Genomic DNA, 16,108 nt, shown 5'->3' on the forward strand with positions numbered 1-16,108 from the left:
TTATTACATAAGAACATAAGAAATAGGAGCAGGAGTAGGCCATCTAGCCCCTCGAGCCTGCCCCGCCATTCAATAAGATCATGGCTGATCTGACGTGGATCAGTACCACTTACCCGCCTGATCCCCATAACCCTTAATTCCCTTACCGATCAGGAATCCATCCAACCGCGCTTTAAACATATTCAGCGAGGTAGCCTCCACCACCTCAGTGGGCAGAGAATTCCAGAGATTCACCACCCTCTGGGAGAAGAAGTTCCTCCTCAACTCTGTCTTAAACCGACCCCCCTTTATTTTGAGACTGTGTCCTCTAGTTTTATCTTCCTTACTAAGTGGAAAGAATCTCTCCGCCTCCACCCTATCCAGCCCCCGCATTATCTTATAAGTCTCCATAAGATCCCCCCTCATCCTTCTAAACTCCAACGAGTACAAACCCAATCTCCTCAGCCTCTCCTCATAATCCAAACCCCTCATCTCCGGTATCAACCTGGTGAACCTTCTCTGCACTCCCTCCAATGCCAATATATCCTTCCTCATATAAGGGGACCAATACTGCACACAGTATTCCAATTATTGCTGGATACTTGCACACAATAGCTAAGGGGTTGATGGTAAATAATCCAGCAGGCGATACACTGAATTACCTACTGTGCCTGAGAGGGGAAGTTATGTTTCCAGCTTCGTTTTCTCCAATCTCTCCTCCATGGCTCAGTCATAGCACGTTGCTTCTGAGTGAGAGGTCTGTGTGCTATTCCAGAGATTTGAGCCTGTAAACAACACCAATTCTGTGCCAGTACGGAGGGAGTGCTGCACTGTCGGAGAGGCTGTATTTTAGATGAAACATTAAAGAACAAAGAAAAGTACAGCGCAGGAACAGGCCCTTCGACCCTCCAAGCCCTTGTCGACCATGATGCCCGAACTAAATTAAAAAAGAACCTTCTGCCCTTACTGGGTCCTTATCCCTCTGTTCCCTGCCTATTCATGTACCCGTCCAGTTGCCTCTTAAATGTTGCTAATGTGCCTGCTTCCACCACCATCTCCAGGCACCCACCACTCTCTGCGTGAAAAGCTTCCCCTGCACATCTTCCTTAAACTTTCCCCCTCTCACCATGAACCTGTGCCCCCTTGTAATTGACACTCACTCTATGCCCCGTCCTATAAAGGCAAGCATGCCATATGCCTTCTTCACCACCTTCTCCACCTGTGACATCACTTTCAAGGATCTGTGGACTTGCACACCCAAGTCCCTCTGCGTATCTACACCCTTTATGGTTCTGCCATTTATCATACAGCTCCTCCCTACATTATTTCTACCAAAATGCATCACTTTGCATTTATATCAGGATTGAACTCCATCTGCCATTTCTTTGCCCAAATTTCCAGCCTATCTATATCCTTCTGTAGCTTCTGACAATGCTCCTCACTATCTGCAAGTCCTGCCAATTTTGTGTCGTCCGCAAACTTACTGATCACCCCAGTTACACCTTCTTCCAGATCATTTATATATATCACAAACAGCAGAGGTCCCAATACAGAGCCCTGCGGAACACCACTAGTCACAGGCCTCCAGCCTGAAAAAGACCCTTCCACTACCACCCTGTGTCTTCTGTGACCAAGCCAGTTCTCCACCCATCTAGCCACCTCCCCCTTTATCCTATGAGATCCAACCTTTTTCACCAGCCTACCATGAGGGACTTTGTCAAACGCTTTACTAAAGTCCATATAGACGACATCCACGGCCCTTCCCTCGTCAACCATTCTGGTCACTTCTTCAAAAAACTCCACCAGGTTAGTGAGGCATGACCTCCCTCTCACAAAACCATGCTGACTATCGTTAATGAGTTTATTCCTTTCTAAATGCGCATACATCCTATCTCTAAGAATCTTCTCCAACAACTTCCCCACCACGGACGTCAAGCTCACCGGCCTATAATTACCCGGATTATCCTTCTTACCCTTCTTAAATAACGGGACCACATTAGCTATCCTCCAATCCTCTGGGACCTCACCTGCGTCCAGTGACGAGACAAAAATTTGCGTCAGAGGCCCAGCGATTTCATCTCTCGTCTCCCTGAGCAGCCTTGGATAGATTCCATCAGGCCCTGGGGATTTGTCAGTCTTTAAATTCTCTAACAAACCTAACACTTCCTCCTTTGTAATGGAGGTTTTCTCCAACGGTTCAACACTCCCCTCCGAGACACTCCCAGTCAACACATCCCTCTCCTTTGTGAATACCGACGCAAAGTATTCATTTAGGATCTCCCCTACTTCTTTGGGCTCCAAGCATAATTCCCCACTTTTGTCCCTGAGAGGTCCGATTTTTTCCCTGACAACCCTTTTGTTCCTAACGTATGAATAAAATGCCTTGGGATTCTCCTTAATCCTGTCTGCCAAGAACATTTCGTGACCCCTTTTTGCTCTTCTAATTCCCCGTTTGAGTTCTTTCCTACTTTCTTTGTACTCCTCCAGAGCTCCCTCCGTTTTTAGCATAGAACCATAGAAAATTACAGCTCAGAAACAGGCCTTTTGGCCCTTCTTGTCTGTGCCGAACCATTCTTTGCCTAGTCCCACTGACCTGCACTTGGACCATATCCCTCCACACCCCTCTCATCCATGAACCCGCCCAAGTTTTTCTTAAATGTTAAAAGTGACCCCGCATTTACCACTTTATCCGGCAGCTCATTCCACACTCCCACCACTCTCTGTGTGAAGAAGCCCCCCCTAATATTCCCTTTAAACTTTTCTCCTTTCACCCTTAACCCATGCCCTCTGGTTTTTTTTCTCCCCTAGCCTCAGCGGAAAAAGCCTGCTTGCATTCACTCTATACCCATCAAAATCTTATACACCTCTATCAAATCTCCCCTCAATCTTCTACGCTCCAGGGAATAAAGTCCCAACCTATTCAATCTCTCTCTGTAACTCAGCTTCTCAAGTCCCGGCAACATCCTTGTGAACCTTCACTGCACTCTTTCAACCTTATTTACATCCTTCCTGTAACTAGGTGACCAAAACTGTACACAATACTCCAAATTCGGCCTCACCAATGCCTTATATAACCTTACCATAACACTCCAACTTTTATACTCGATACTCCGATTTATAAAGGCCAATGTACCAAAGGCACTCTTTACGACCCTATCCACCTGTGACGTCACTTTTAGGGAATTCTGTACCTGTATTCCCAGATCCCTTTGTTCAACTGCACTCTTCAGAGTCCTACCATTTACCCTGTACGTTCTACTTTGGTTTGTCCTTCCAAAGTGCAATATCTCACACTTGTCTGCGTTAAATTCCATTTGCCATTTGTCAGCCCATTTTTCTAGTTGGTCCAAATCCCTCTGCAAGCTTTGAAAACCTTCCTCACTGTCCACTACACCTCCAATCTTTGTATCATCAGCAAACCTGCTGATCCAATTGACCACATTATCATCCAGATCATTGATATAGATGACAAACAACAATGGACCCAACATCGATCCCTGCGGCACACCACTAGTCACAGGCCTCCACTCAGAGAAGCAATCCTCCACAACCACTCTCTGGCTTCTTCCATTGAGCCAGTGTCTAATCCAATTTACTACCTCCCCATGTATACCTAGCGACTGAACCTTCCTAACTAACCTCCCATGAGGGACCTTGTCAAAGGCCTTGCTGAAATCCAGGTAGACAACATCCACTGCCTTCCCTTCATCCACTTTCCTGGTAACCTCCTCGAAAAGCTCTAATAGATTGGTCAAACATGACCTACCACGCACAAAGCCATGTTGACTCTCCCTAATAAGTCCCTGTCTATCCAAATATTTGTAGATCCTATCCCTTATCACACCTTCCAATAACTTGCCCACCACCGACGTCAAACTTACTGGCCTATAATTTCCCGGATTTCTTTTGGAACCTTTTTTAAACAACGGAACAACATGAGCCACCCTCCAATCTTCCGGCACCTCCCCCGTGAATACTGACATTTTAAATATGTCTGCCAGGGCCCCTGCAAGTTCAACACTAGCTTCCCTCTAGGTCCGTGGGAATACCCTGTCCGGTCCTGGGGATTTATCCACTCTGATTTGCCTTAAGACAGCGAGCACCTCCTCCCCTTTGATCTGTAAAGGTTCCATGACCTCCCTACCTGTTTGCCCTATTTCCGTAGACTCCATGCCCATTTCCTCAGTAAATACGGATGCAAAAAAACCATTTAGTATCTCCCCCATCTCTTTTGGTTCCATACACAGTCTACCACTCTGGTCTTCAAGAGGACCAATTTTATCCCTCACTATCCTTTTGCTCCTAACATACCTATAGAAGCTCTTTGGATTTTCCTTCACTCTGTCTGCCAAAGCAACCTCATGTCTTCTTTTAGCCCTCCTGATTTCCCTCTTAAGTAGCTTCTTGCACTTTTTATACTCCTCGAGCATCTGATCTGTTCCTTGCTGCCTGTACATTTCATACAACTCTCTCTTCCTCTTAACCAGTGTTACAATCCCCCTCGAGAACCAAGGTTCCTTATTCCTATTTACTTTGCCTTTAATCCTGACGGGAACATACAAACTCTGCACTCTCAAAATTTCTCCTTTGAAGGCCTCCCACTTTCCATTTACATCCTTACCAGAGAACAGCCTGTGCCAATCCACACTTCCCAGATCCCTTCTCATTTCATCAAATTTGGCCTTTTTCCAGTTCAGAACTTCAACCCGAGGACCAGATCTATCCTTATCCACGATCAGGTTGAAACTAATGGCATTATGATCACTGGATCCAAAGTGTTCCCTCACACTCACATCCATCACCTGCCCTAACTCATTTCCCAATAAGAGATCCAATATCGCATCCTCTCTAGTTGGCACCTCTATATACTGATGTAGAAAATTCTCCTGAACACATTTTACAAACTCTACCCCGTCTAAACCTTTAACAGTATGCGAGTCCCAATCTATATGTGGAAAATTAAAATCCCCGACTATCACAACTTTGTGTTTCTTGCAGTTGTCAGCTATCTCTCCGCTGATTTGCTCCTCCAATTCTCGCTGACTATTGGGTGGTCTATAATACAAGCCCATTAATGTGGTCATACCTTTCCTGTTTCTCAGCTCCACCCATAGGGCCTCTGTAGACAAGCTCCCTAATCTATCCTGCCTGAGTACCGCTGTAACATTTTCCCTGACCAACAATGCTACCCCCCCACCTTTTATCCCTCTGCCTCTATCCCGCCTGAAGCATTGGAACCCTGGAACATTGAGCTGCCAGTCCTGCCCCTCCTGTAGCCAAGTTTCACTAATGGCTATAATGTCATATTTCCATGTGTCTATCCACGCCTTCAGCTCATCTGCCTTCCCCACAATACTCCTGGCATTGGAATAGACACACCTCAAAAGATTATTTCCACCACACTGTACCCTTCCATTTGTGATTTTACTTGAACTAACCTGTCTTTTTACCCCTGCTCCACTATCTGCTCTGGCACTCTGGTTCCCACCCCCCTGCAAATCTAGTTTAATCGCTCCCCAATAACACTAGCAAATCTCCCTGCAAGTATATTGGTCCCCTTGTAGTTTAGGTGTAACCCGTCTCTCTTGTATAGGTCCCACCTGTCCCAGAAGAGGTCCCAATGATCCAAGAATTGGAAACCCTGCCCCCTGCACCAGTTCCTCAGCCACGTGTTCATCCGCCCAAGCATCCTACTCCTGCCCTCACAGGCATGTGGCTCAGGTAGCAATCCTGAGATTACTACCCTCGGGGTCCTGCTTTTTAACTTCCTTCCAAGCTATTTGTACTCACTCTTTAGGACCTCCTCACTCTTCCTTCCCACGTCATTGGTACCGATGTGTACCACGACATCTGGCTGATCACCTTCCCACTTTAGAATGCTGTGCACGCGATCAGAGACATCGCTGACCTTGGCACCTGGGAGGCAACAAACCATGCGGGAGTCTCTGTCCCGACCACAGAACCTCCTGTCCGTACCTCTGACCATTGAGTCCCCTATCACTACTGCTCTCCTCTTCTTCCTCCCACCCTTTTGCGCTGTAGAACCAGACTCAGTATCAGAGTTCCGGCTGTCGCAGCTTGTCCCAGGTAAAGCATCTCCCACAACAGTATCCAATTCAGTATACCTGTTGTGGAGGGGTATGGCCACAGGGGAACCCTGCTCTGCCTGTCCTTTCACACTGCCATTTCCTCTCCTTACAGTAACCCAATTTCCTGTGCTCTGCTGCTTAGGTGTAACTATCTCCCTGAAGCTAATGTCTATATACGTCTCATTCTCCCGAATTAGATGGAGGTCATCAAGCTCCTTCTCCAGTTCCCTAACACACTTTGTTAGCAGCTGCAGCTGAATGCATCTTTTGTAGGTGCTGTCAGGTCTCCCTGATCTCCCACATCCTGCAAGAGGAGCATTTCAACATCTTGCCTGGCATTTTTTTTTACTCCGGGGAAATACAGGAATAAACTTTCTGAAAAAGAAAAAAAACCTACTCTCGCCTCTGCCTGTTCTCGCCGAAGCCCGTTTTGAGCCAAAGCCCTTCAGCTCTCACTCTGCCCCCTGCTCACTCCACTGCCCGCTAACGACGCTGCCCGCTCAAAGGTGCGGCCTACTTTTAAACCCTCCAAAACCTTCCCAGGCTGCTGCTGGGCCTACTTCCTGTTTTGAAAAAAAACCTCCGATTTTTTTCACTAATTTAACTGAAAAATAAATAAATAAATATAATGCACAAACAAGCTCCCTTACCCTCAGCCTGCTCCTGTGGAACAATCCTATTCATGTATTTGTCAAGATGCCCCTTCAAAGTCACTATCGTATCTGCTTCCACTACCTCCCCCGGCAACAAGTTCCAGGCACCCACCACCCTCTGTGTAAAAAATCTACCTTGTATATCTCCTTTTGAACGTTGCCCCTCTTATATACCTCTATTAGGTCTCCTCTCATCCTACGTCTCTCCAAGGAGAAAAGACTGAGCTCCCTCAGCCTATCCTCCTAAGGCATGCCACTCAATCCAGGCAACATCCTTGTAAATCTCCTCTGCACCCTTTCAATCTTTTCCACATCCTTCCTGTAATGAGGCGACCAGAACTGAGCACAGTACTCCAAGTGGGGTCTGACGAGTGTCTTATATAGCTGCATCATTATCCCCGGACTCCTAAACTCAATCCCTCGATTGATAAAGGCCAGCACACCATACGCCTTCTTAACCACCTCCTCCACCTGCGGGGCCGATTTTAGAGTCCTATGGACCCGGACCCCAAGGTCCTTCTGAGCCTCTACAGTACGAAGAGTCTTTCCCTTTATATTGTACTCCTTCATCCCATTTGACCTGCCAAAATGGACCACTACGCATTGATCTGGGTTGAAGTCCATCTGCCACTTCTCCGCCTAGTATTGCATCCTACCTATGTCCCTCTGTAAGAAAGAGGTTGTGCTGGAATCTTTGAATGGCTTCAAGATAGATAAGTCGCCGGGTCCGGATGGGATGTACCCCAGGTTACTGTGGGAGACGAGGCCTTCTCGTGACCCCTTCTGGCTCTCCTAATTTCCTTCTTTAGTCCCTTCCTACAAGCTGTATAGATCCCTATCTTCGCCAAGCTCTTTGAACCTTTTGTACGCTTTCCTTTTCTAGACTATCCACAACCCCCCCCCTAGACTATCCACAACCCCCCCAACCTTCGTGTCGTCGGCAAACTTACCAACCCATCCCTCCACTTCCTCATCCAGGTCATTTATGAAAATGACAAACAGCAAGGGTCCCAGAACAGATCCCTGGGGCACACCACTGGTGACCGACCTCCGTTTAGAAAAAGACCCATCTATACACACTCTCTGCCTCCTTTGGGCAAGCCAGTTCTGGATCCACAGGGCAGCAGCCCCTTGGAGCCCATGCCCTCTCACTTTTTCTAGAAGCCTTGCATGGGGGACCTTATCGAACGCCTTGCTAAAATCCATATAAACCACATCTACCGCTTTCCCTTCGTCAATGTGTTTAGTCACGTTTTCGAAGAGCTCCACCAGGCTCGTAAGGCACGATCTGCCTTTGACAAAGCCATGCTGAGTATTCTTGAGCATACTAAACCTCTCTAAATGCTCATAAATCTTGTCCCTCAGGATCTTCTCCATCAGCTTGCCAACCACTGAGGTTAGACTCACCGGTCGCTAATTTCCTGGGCTATCCCTATTCCCCTTCTTGAAAATAGGAACAACATCCGCAATCCTCCGGCACCTCTCCCGTCTCCATCGACGACGCAAAGATCATCGCCAGAGGCTCTGCAATCTCTTCCCTCGTCTCCCACAGTAACCTGGGGTACATCCCATCCGGACCCGGCGACTTATCTATCTTGATGCCATTCAAAGATTCCAGCACAACCTCTTTCTTAAAGTCCACATACTCAATCTTTTCAGTCCACCGCAAGCCCACAGTACATCCAGCCAGGTCCTTCTCCTCTGTGAAAACCGAGGCAAAATACTCATTAAGCACCTCTGCCATTTCTACTGGTTCCGTACAGATTTTCCCGTCTTCACCTTTTATAGGCCCAATTCCTTCACGTCTCATCCTTTGACTCTTCACATATTTATAGGACGCCTTAGGGTTTTCCTTCATCCTACCTGCCAAGGCCTTCTCGTGACCCCTTCTGGCTCTCCTAATTTCCTTCTTTAGTCCCTTCCTACAAGCTGTATACTCATCTAGATCCCTATCTTCGCCAAGCTCTTTGAACCTTTTGTACGCTTTCCTTTTCTTCGCGACTAGGTCCCGCACAGCTTTCGTGCACCACGGTTCCTTTAACCTACCAACTCCTCCCTGTCTGCTCGGAACGTTGTCCTGTAGAACTCTAGACAGACATTTCTTGAAAAACTGCCACCTCTCTTCAGTACATTTCCCCGAGAATACCTCCTTCCAATTTACTCCTCTAATTTACTGCCTTATGTCTTCATATTTCCCTTTACTCCATATAAATGCTTTCCTAGCTTGCCTGATCCTCTCTTTTTCCAATGCAAGCATAAAGGAGATAGAGTTATGATCGCTATCCCCAAGACGCTCTCCCACTGAGAGATCTGACACCTGTTCAGGTTCATTGGTCAGTATCGGATCAAGTACAGCCTCTTGTAGGCTTGTCCACATGCTGTGTTAGGAAACCCTCCTGAACACACCTAACGAACTCCTCCTCATCCAATCCCCTTACCCTCGGGATATTCCAATCTATGTTTGGGAAATTAAAGTCTCCCATCACAACAACTCTGCTATTACTGAATTGAACACTATATTCCAAGTGCAGCCTTACTAAGGTTCTGTTAAGTTGCAACATGACTTGCCAATTTTTAAACTCAATGCCCTGGCTGATAAAGGCAAGTGTGCCGTATGCCTTCTTGACTACCTTTTCTACCTGCATTGCCACTTTCAGTGACCTGTGTACCTGTACACCCAGGTCCCTTTGACTATCAATACTCTGAAGGGTTCTGCCATTTACTGTATATTTCCTATTTGTATAAGACCTTCCAAAATGCATTACCTCACATTTGCCCAGATTAAACTGTGTCTGCCATCTCTCCGCCCAAGTCTCCAACTGATCTATACCTGCTGTATCCTCTGATGGTCCTCATTGCTATCCGTAAATCCACCAACCTTTGTGTAGTCCGCAAACTTGCCAATCAATCCAGTTAAATTTTGCTCCAAATCATTTTTATATATATATATATATATATATATATATATATATATTACAAACAGCAAAGGTCCCAGCACTAATCCCTGAGGAACGCCACTTGTCAGAGCCCTCCATTCAGAAACGCACCCTTCCACTGCTACCCTCTGTCTTCTTTGACCTAGCCAGTTTTGTATCCACGTAGCCAGCTCACCTCTGATCCCATGTGACTTCACCTTCTGCACCAGTTTGCCATGAGGGACCTTGTCAAAGGCCTTATTGAAGTCCATGTAGACAACATCCACTGCCCTACCCTCATCAATCATCTTCGTCACTTCCTCGAAAAACTCGATCAAGTTCGTGAGACACAAAACCATGTTGCCTCTCACTAATACGTCCAATTATTTCCAAGTGGGAATAAAGCCTGTCTCGAAGAATCCTCTCCAATAATTTCCCTCCACTGACATAAGACTCACCGGCCTGTAATTATCTGAATTATTCTTGCTACCCTTTTTAAACAAAGGAACAACATTGGCTATTCTCCAATCCTCTGGGACTTCCAAATGGACATTTGCTACCAAATAAACCTGTTGGACTTTAACCTGGTGTTGTGAGACTTCTTACCGTGTTCACCCCAGTCCAACGCCGGCATCTCCACATCATGACTTCCTCTTTAGCCAGTGAGGATACAGAGATTTCACTCACGGCCCCAACAATTTCCTCCCTTGCTTCCCTCAATATTCTGGGGTATTTCCCATCAGGCCCTGGGGACTTGTCTACCTTAATGTTTCTCAGGAACCCCAATACCACCTCCTTTTTGATCTCAACATGACTCAAACTATCTACACATCCTTTCCCAGACTCATCATCCACCAAGTCCTTCTCTTTGGTGAATACTGACACAAAGTACTCATTTAATACCTCGCGCATTTCCTCCGGCTCCACGCATAGATTCCCTCCCTTGTCCTTGAGTGGGCCAACCCTCTCCCTGGCTACCCTCTCGCTCTTTATATGTCTAAAAAGCCTTGGGATTTTCCTTAATCCTGCTGGCCAGTGCTTTTTCGTGACCCCTTTTAATCCCTCCTTACTCCTTGCTTAAGTTTCTTTCTACTTTCCTTGTATTCCACACTTGCTTCGTGTGTTCCCAGCTTCCTAACCTTGACAAATGTTTCCTTTTTCTCTTTGACTAGGCTCACAATATCTCTCGTTATCCAAGGTTCCCAAAACTTGCCATACTTATCCTTCATCCTTACAGGAATGTGCCGGTCCTGAATCCCTATCAACTTACACTTGAAATCCTCCCACATGCGAGATGTTGATTTGCCCTCAAACATCTGCCCCCAATCTACATTCTTCAGTTCCTGCCTAATATTGTTGTAATTAGCCTTCCCCCAATTTAGCACCTTAACTTGAGGACTACACTTATCTTTATCCATCAGTACCTTAAAGCTTACTGAATTGTGGTCACTGTTCCCGAACTGCTCCCCTACTGAAACATCGACCACCTGGTCATGCTCATTCCCCAATACCAGGTCCAGTGTGGCCCCTTCCCTAGTTGGACTATCTACATACTGTTTCAAGAAGCTTTCCTGGATGCTCCTTACAAACTCTGTCCCATCCACGCCCCTGACACTAAGTGAGGCCCAGTCAATATAGGGGAAGTTAGAAGCTCCCACAACAAGCCTATTACTTTTACACCTTTCTAAAATCTACCTACATATTTGTTCCTCAATCCCCTGCTGGCTGTTGGGTGGCCTATAGTACACCCCCAACATTGTGACTACACCCTTCCTATTCCTGAACTCTACTTATATTGCCTCGCTGTATGAGCCCTCCGTGGTGTCCTCCCGCAGTACAGCTGTGATATTCTCCTTAACCAGTAGTGCAACTCCTCCACCCCTTTTACATCTCCCTCTATCCTGCCTGAAACATCTGTATCCTGGGACGTTAAGCTGCTAATCCTGTCCTTCCCTTAACCAAGTCTCTCTAATAGCAACAACATCGTAGTTCCTAGTACTAATCCAAGCTCCTAAGTTCATCTGCCTTACCTGTTACACTTCTCACATTGAAACAAATGCACTTCAGTCCATCAGACCCTCTTTGATAAGCGACCTCATCCTGCCTGCCCTGAGTCTTACTGGCCCTGCTCTCTGGTTCCCCTTCAGCTAATTCACCTTTGCTTTGGTTCCCACCCGCCGCCAAACTAGTTTAAATCCTCCCGTGTGACACTTGCAAACCTCCCGGCCAGAATATTTATGCCCTTCCAGTTTAGATGCAACCCATCCTTCTTGTACGGGTCCCACCTGCCCTGGAAGAGACCCTCCCTCTTACACCAGCTGTTTAGCCACGTGTTGAGCTGCACTATCTTCCTATTCCTGGCCTCACTAGCACGTGGCACAGGGAGTAATCCTGAGATTACAACCCTAGAGGTCCTGCTTTTAAACTTTCTACCTAATTCCCTAAACTGCTGTTGCAGGACCTCATCACTCTTCCTGCCTATGTCGTTAGTACCAATATGTACCACAACCTCTGGCTGTTCACCCTCTCCCTTCAGAATGCTTTCTGTCCGTTCAGAGACATCCTGGACCCTGGCACCAGGGAGGCAACATACCATCCTGGGGTCTCTTTCACGTCCACAGAAGTGCCTATCTGCACCCTTAACTATAGAGTCCCCTATAACTATTACTCTCGTCCTCTTTGTCCCTCCCTGCTTAACAACAGAGCCAGCCGTACGTTAATGTTCCTAAGGGTTCCGCCATTTACAGTATAATTCACACCTAAATTTGATTCTCCAAAATTCATCACTTCGTATTTGTCCGGATTAAACTCCATCTGCCATTTCTGTGCCCAAGTCTCCAATCTATCTACATCCTGTTGTATCCTCTGACAATCCCCGGCACTATCAGAAACTCTACCAATTTTTGTGTCAACTGCAAACTTGCTAATCAGACCAACCACATTTTCCTCCAGATCATACAAACAACAGAGGTCCCAGCGCTGATCCCTGTGGAACACCACTAGCAAGAGTTTTAACAACACCAGGTTAAAGTCCAACAGGTTTATTTGGTAGCAAATACCATTAGCTTTCGGAGCGCTGCTCCTTCGTCAGATGGAGTGGAAATCTGCTCTCAAACAGGGCACAGAGACACAAAATCAAGTTACAGAATACTGATTAGAATGCTAATCCCTACAGCCAACCACATTGTCTGTATCTTTAAGATCTGGGACCTCACCTGTGTCCAGTGACGAGACAAAGATTTGCGTCAGAGGCCCAGCGATTTCATCTCTCATCTCCCTGAGCAGCCTTGGATAGATTCCATCAGGCCCTGGGGATTTGTCAGTCTTCATATTCCCTAAAAAACCTAACACTTCCTCCACGTTTGAATTTCCCTTCAGGTTCCCAAATATACAAATGATATACAAATATACAATGATACAAAGATATGTAGAGGGACAGGTAGTATTGAGGAAGTAGGGGGGCTGCAGAAGGACTTGGACAGGTTAGGAGAATGGGCAAAGAAGTGGCAGATGGAATACAATGCGGAAAAGAGTGAGGTTCTGCACTTTGGAAGGAGGAATGGAGGTATAGACTATTTTCTAAATGGGGAAATGCTTAGGAAATCAGAAACACAAAGGGACTTGGGAGTCATCGTTCAAGATTCTCTTAAGGTTAACGTGCAGGTTCAGTCGGCAGTTAGGAAGGCAAATGCAATGTTAGCATTCATGTTGAGAGGGCCAGAATACAAGAACAGGGATGTACTTCTGAGGCTGTATAAGGCTCTGGTCAGACCCCATTTGGAATATTGTGAACAGTTTTGGGCCTCATACCTAAGGAAGGATGCGCTGTCCTTGGAAAGGGTCTAGTGGAATGATCCCTGGAATGAAGAGCTTGTCATATGAGGAACAGTTGAGGACCTTGGGCCTGTACTCGGAGTTTAGAAGGATGGGGGGGGAATCTTATTAACACTTAAAACAGGATACTGAGAGGCTTGGATAGGGTGGACGTGGAGAGGATGTTTCCACTCATAGGAAAAACTAGAACCAGAGGGCACAACCTCAGGCTAAAGGGACGATTCTTTAAAACAGAGATGAGGAGGAATTTCTTCAGCCAGAGAGTGGTGAATCTGTGGAACGCTTTGCCACAGAAGGTTGTGGAGGCCAGGTCATTGAGTGTCTTTAAGACAGAGATAGATAGGTTCTTGATTAATAAGGAAATCAGGGGTTATGGGGAAAAGACAGGAGAATGAGGATGAGAAAAATATCAGCCATGATTGAATGGCGGAGCAGACTCGATGGGCCGAGTGGCCTAACTCTGCTCCTATGTCTTATGGTCAATTTAGTTTAACTCTCCCCAATAGTGCTCGCAAATCTGGCCGTGAGGACATCAATCCCAGTCATGTTAAGGTGGAACAACTCCTCCTTGTACAGGCCCCACCTGCTCCAGTGTCAGCCCCAGTGTCTCAGAAACCTAAAGCCCTCCCTCCTCCTCCATTTCAACAAACATGTGTTGGACTGTTCGATCTTACTATTCCTATGCTCATAAGCATGTGGCACTGAGAGTCATCCTGAGATTACTGCTCTCAAAGTCCTGCCATTCAATTCTGATCTCCCTAAAATGTGCTTTCGGGATCTTGTCCCTTTTCCTACTGATGTTATTGGTACTGATGTGGACCACCACCCCTGGCTGTTCACCCTCCCTCAAAAGAATGTCCTGCACCACTTCACGATATCCCTGACCCTGGCACGAGGGAGGCACCATAACCCCTGTCTGCTCCCTAACTATGGAATTGCCTACACTATAACACTTCCACTTTTCTCCACCCCTCCTGAGCCACCCCAGAGTGCCGCAAACTTTGTTCTTGCTTCCAGTGGTCTGTGGTACTGCCTCGCTCACCAGGATCCTGAAAGCTGTTAGAGAGTGAGATCGCCTCATAACGGTTCCTCTTAAATACTCTAGCATTCCCTTTCTTACTAAAATGCTATAAAAATGCACCTGTCACTCGCAAATCCCCAGAAAGGCCTCTGCTTCCCGACCAATCAACTTGTGGGAGTCCTGTGATGTCACTTGTGGATTTTGTCACTGTGTGGAGTCTGCACGTTCTCCCCGTGTCTGCGTGGGTTTCCTCCGGGTGCTCCGGTTTCCTCCCACACTCCAAAGATGTGCAGGTTAGGTGCATTGGCCGTGCTAAATTCTCCCTCCGTGTCCCCAAACAGACACCAGGGTGTGGCGACTAGGGGATTTTCACAGTAACTTCATTCCAGTGTTAATGTAAGCTGACTTGTGACTAACAAATTAACTTTTTATCTGGTAATTCCCAACTCCCTCTCCACAAGTTTTGAGCGCTCTCTCTGTCTCCGTCTCTCTCTGTGTCTCCGTCTCTCTCTCTCTCTCTGTGGCTCTGTCTCTCTCTCTCTGTGGCTCCGTCTCTCTCTCTCTCTCACTGTGGCTCCGTCTCTCTCTCTCTCTCTCACTGTGGCTCCATCTCTCTCTCTCACTGTGGCTCCATCTCTCTCTCTCGCTGTGGCTCCATCTCTCTCTCTCTCTCTCTCTCTCTCTGTGTCTCCGTCTCTCTCTCTCTCTCTGTGGCTCTGTCTCTCTCTCTCTGTGGCTCCGTCTCTCTCTCTCTCTCACTGTGGCTCCGTCTCTCTCTCTCTCTCTCACTGTGGCTCCATCTCTCTCTCTCACTGTGGCTCCATCTCTCTCTCTCGCTGTGGCTCCATCTCTCTCTCTCTCTCTCTCTCTCTCTGTGGCTCCGTCTCTCTCTCTCTCTCTCTCTGTGGCTCCGTCTCTCTCTCTCTCTCTCTCTGTGGCTCCGTCTCTCTCTCTCTCTCTCTCTGTGGCTCCGTCTCTCTCTCTCTCTCTCTCTGTGGCTCCGTCTCTCTCTCTCTCTGTGGCTCCGTCTCTCTCTCTCTCTCTGTGGCTCCGTCTCTCTCTCTCTGTGGCTCCGTCTCTCTCTCTTTCTCTTTCTCTCTCTCTGTGGCTCCGTCTCTCTGTCTGTCTCTCTCTCTATGGCTCCGTCTCTCTCTCTCTCTGGCTCCGTCTCTCTCTCTCTCTCTCTTTGTGTCTCCGTCTCTCTCTCTCTGTGGCTCCGTTTCTCTCTCTCTTTGTGTCTTCGTCTCTCTCTCTCTCTGTGGCTCCGCCTCTCTCTCTGTGTCTCTGCCTCTCTCTCTCTCTCTCTCTGTCCCCGTCTCTCTCTCTCTCTCTGTCCCCGTCTCTCTCTCTCTCTGTCTCCGTCTCTCTCTCTCTCTGTCTCCGTCTCTCTCTCTCTGTCTCTGATGCACCATCAATCAAGCAAAGACTAGTTTGTATGCAGGTGTGGTATATCACTGTTAGCTTATTGCCTGTATGTGTGTGACATGCCTGGACATGCTCCTGCTGGCCCTGCCCGGGACACCTCCCCGCCCCCCCCCCCCCCCCCTCCCTCCCCCGGTCCAGGTATAAAGGTGACTGCTCCCCACCCCCTGCCTCAGTCACTGGACCAGTTCATCG

General features: G+C 47.3%; 1 protein-coding gene across 34 annotated transcripts in view; it reads left to right on the forward strand.

Annotated features, from left to right (window-relative positions):
* The window catches only part of LOC144491780 (6-phosphofructo-2-kinase/fructose-2,6-bisphosphatase 4), a 275,487-nt gene that overhangs the window by 178,146 nt on the left and 81,233 nt on the right, over positions 1-16,108 (forward strand). The gene's annotated exons all lie outside the window — the stretch shown is intronic.

This window comes from Mustelus asterias, chromosome 3 (assembly GCF_964213995.1).
Source record: "Mustelus asterias chromosome 3, sMusAst1.hap1.1, whole genome shotgun sequence".
NCBI lineage: Eukaryota > Metazoa > Chordata > Chondrichthyes > Carcharhiniformes > Triakidae > Mustelus > Mustelus asterias.